Below are 4,732 nucleotides of genomic sequence, written 5' to 3' on the forward strand. Positions count from 1 at the left end.
TATATATTATTTTCCATGTATAAAAACAGATTGATCTTGATTTGATCCACCATTCTCCTTTACCTGAACCGTGCAGTGCAATGGCCATAAAGGAGGCACGGGTTGCCAGGTGAGTGGTCTGCAGGTCGATATACACTATAGTACATAGTCGAGTATCGAGAGTATACTAATGAGGCACATTTCCCTTCCCAAAATACACCATGACAGTACTCGCCTATAGTTTTGAGCAAATAAATGTGGTGCATTCAAGTAACACTTAAAAATGTTCCTTTAAGAAATTCCGGCAATGAAATAGCATTGGTGTCAAAATGTTGTTGTTTTTTTGTTTTGGGGTTTTACATTTCTCACGGAATTTACTACAATTAATCATGATTGATCAAAAATCACAAGTGTGATTAAACAGATTTTAAAAGTAATTTATATATATATATATATATATATATATATATATACACACACACACACACACGTATATATCCATCCATCCATTTTCTACCGCTTATTCCCTTTCGGGGTCGTGGGGGGCGCTGGCACCAATCTCAGCTACAATTGGGCGGAAGGCGGGGTACACCCTGGACAAGTCGCCACGTGTATATATACACACTATATATACATATACATACATACACACACTAAACGTATACTATTTATCCATACACATATGTACATACATATGTATAAATCAGTTACATACATACATATACAAACACATATATAATATATACACGCACATATGTAAAAACACATGTATAGTTTTATAAAAATATATACATACAAACATACATTCATACACACACATATATTTATATATACATACATATATACATATAAATACACATATACCTGCATATATAATCTATATATATGGACATATGTCACACAATGTTATATGTATGTGCTAATATTTTTCATTTTAACAAATGTAATTTTCCTGAAGGAACTCTCCTGAGGGAATGAATAAAGTACTATCTAATCTAATCGAATCTAATCTAATATATATGTACTAATATATATATATATATATATATATATATATATATATATATATATATATATATATATATATATATACATACTCACTATATACATCTACAGACATATATCCATACATACATCCATGTTCTACATTTATACACAGTTACACACACATGTATATATATATATATACATATAAATACACATATACCTGCATATATAATCTATATATATGGACATATGTCACACAATGTTATATGTATGTGCTAATATTTTTCATTTTAACAATTGTAATTTTCCTGAAGGAACTCTCCTGAAGGAATGAATAAAGTACTATCTAATTTAATCTAATCTAATCTAATATATATATATATATATATATATATATATATATATATATATATATATATATATATATATATATATATACATACTCACTATATACATCTACAGACATATATCCATACATACATCCATGTTCTACATTTATACACAGTTACACACACATATATGTATATATATACATACATATATACATATAAATACACATATACCTGCATACATAATCTATATATATGGACATATGTCACAAAATGTTATGTGTATGTGCTAATATTTTTCATTTTAACAATTGTAATTTTCCTGAAGGAACTCTCCTGAAGGAATGAATAAAGTACTATCTAATTTAATCTAATCTAATATAATATATATGTAATTATATATATATATGTATATATATATATATATATATATATATATATATACACATACACACACACATATGCATATATACATATATATATATATATATATATATATATATATATATACATACGCACTATATATAATATATATCTATAGACATATATATCTACACACATATATATATACTCACTATATACATCTACAGACATATATTCATACATACATCCATTTTCTACATACATACACAGTTACACACACATGTACAGATATCTACATACATATACACACATATATATAAAATATTTCCATTATACATACATATATAAGTACTTGTGAATTTTGATTCATCACAATTAATCGCAGCAAATGACTTCTGCAATTGTGTGCGTTTAGTAGTGTATACACACTGTATATACATATTATTAAATAGCCATTTATTTTAGATCCGTCTAACAGTGAAAGCCATAACAACAATAAAGCAAGTAAATAAAGCAGCAGAGTAAAAAGAACATATTAGAGTAAAAATTACAACATGTTGGCCAAAGATTCTGCAGTCTGGAAAAATATGACAGAACTGCGTGAATTCTGAGTCAAATCATTAATGATGTGTTTTGGACTCAGTTTCCATCCACATCAGATGAGCTAAAGTTGCAGACGTTTAGCCTTTTTACAAAATCAAACAAATACATAAAACTTTTGGAATAATAATCAACATTATACGAATATTTATTATGTTTCATATTATTTATATTTACTTGTTTTGAAACAATTTCCCTTGTGGATCATTAAAGTTTGTGTAAGTCTATATTGATTGTGGTCTAAAACATTTCTTTCTAAGTGGGACTATATCCGCTGCTGTGGACGCGCCTTATCACTGCGCAGTAACACTGAATATTGCCTAATGGGTGAAGATGAGCTCTGAGACGGGAAAGTGGGAACAATTAGTGTTTTAGGGGGACTATTGTGACGCAAGGCCGGGCTCTAGGCTAAGCAAAGAGAGGTGGACGCGGCTGGAGGCCAAGGTCAAGTTGAAAGTCTCACGTCTCGCCGTCCTGGGAGCCATTCAGGCTTTGAAGGGCGCGTCTGAGCGCGGTGAAAAGAGCGGAAGGAGGGTGAGAATTCCTGTCTCAATGAAAGCTTTTGGAGGACGTTAACTTTTACTGTCATTTTCTTTTCTCCCCCTCATTCGACTCATTCTCACCAAATATAGTCCGACATGCGCGCCCGGCCCATGGCGCACGGTTCTATATTCTCTCCATCGGATAAGATGCATAAAGCTTTGGTCCTTTCTGTTTCTGGGGGTGTTTGTGTCAAATACGTGTGAAAACCTTGGAAAGGAGGGGAGTTTGCATGTGTGTGTCTGCTGTGTTTACGACCCATGCCTCCTGGTCTTTGGGAGCGCCCAGTTTGAACTTCAACTTGAAGTTGTGTGTGTCGGACAATATCACGCAGAGGACATTGTTGTTTTTTCACATGCGTCGTCTATTTTTCTGCAGTAGAATTGACGTCCCTATAACACAAATTAAGGGTGAACAGTAAAAACGCTGTCGTGTTTTTGTCTTAAAAAACACACATGACATAATTGAACGTGATGTGACGTGTACAGTTAAACTGTATATTGGCGAACAATAGCTTGGGGGGGTGGGGGGGGGGTCGCATTAAATTCCTATATAAATAATTTTTATTCTAGATGAAAAATTTGTTAAAACGTCATATATATATGACGTTTTAACACATTTTTAATGCAGGATAAAAAGTATTAATATTGGAATTTAATGTATTTTTTTGTTGTCTTATTTTGGGGGAGAAAAATAACATTTGACATGTGTTTAATTATGTTTCTGGACTGTATATGTCAAAAATTCCAATAAAAATGTATGTGTGTATAAATGTGTATAACTGTGTATATATGTATGTATATAGATGTATAGCATAAATACAGTTTGTGTGTGTATGTATATATATATATATATATGTGCATATATACGCATATATATATATATATATATATATATATATATATGTGCATATATACGCACATATATATTAATAAATACATGCATATGCATACATACATATGTTAACATATATACATACATACAGACATGCATATAGACATACATATATATACACATATATACACATATACATATATGCATACATACATATATACATATACACATACTGTACATACATATATACACATAGATACATACATATACATTTATATACATATACTTGTACATACATACATGTATATACATACATACATATATACACATACATACATATTCCTATATATATATACACATACATACATACATATATACATATATATACACACACATATACATATATATAAGCACAAATGTATACATATACAAATACAAATACATATACATTCATAAATGTATATACACATACATACATATACACATATACATACATACCTACACACACACACACACATATATATATATATATATATATATATATATAAATCAATTATTCATTGGCACCATGATACTACAATAAAGTTTATTACGGTACTAATCTGACATATTTCATTTAGCAACATCGGCTAAAATGAGTGCTTGCAACTTCATGAATTGGTGAAAATCAACAATTTATTCGTGAGGGAAGTAGGCTGGAAGGTTTATATGTTGCTGACAGTATGACAGTTTTGGAGGATTTTTTCAAGAAAATCAGCTTTTAGCAGCACTTGCTGTGTGATTGTTGATATTTTAAAAGAGCCACAACAATTATTATACTGCTGCGTGGGGCATGTCCTTCCACAATTAAAGCACATTCACCGTTGTCTTCATGAGCAAATGTAAAACGGAAAATATGGCCATAATATTGCAGATATATGGACTATATCCACGCACACTCTGAAACACTTTAGGAACCACATTGTCGTTTATATAATGAAATAGAAATGACATTCCTGCAACCTCATTGCATACAACATACAAGGAAAGTGTCTTATTAGAATGGTACGCACGCACTTCACGTATGAACTCAAATAAAGTACAAACTATAAACCACCGGG

The sequence above is a fragment of the Nerophis ophidion genome, linkage group LG21 (genome assembly GCF_033978795.1).
Source record: "Nerophis ophidion isolate RoL-2023_Sa linkage group LG21, RoL_Noph_v1.0, whole genome shotgun sequence".
NCBI classification, from domain to species: domain Eukaryota; kingdom Metazoa; phylum Chordata; class Actinopteri; order Syngnathiformes; family Syngnathidae; genus Nerophis; species Nerophis ophidion.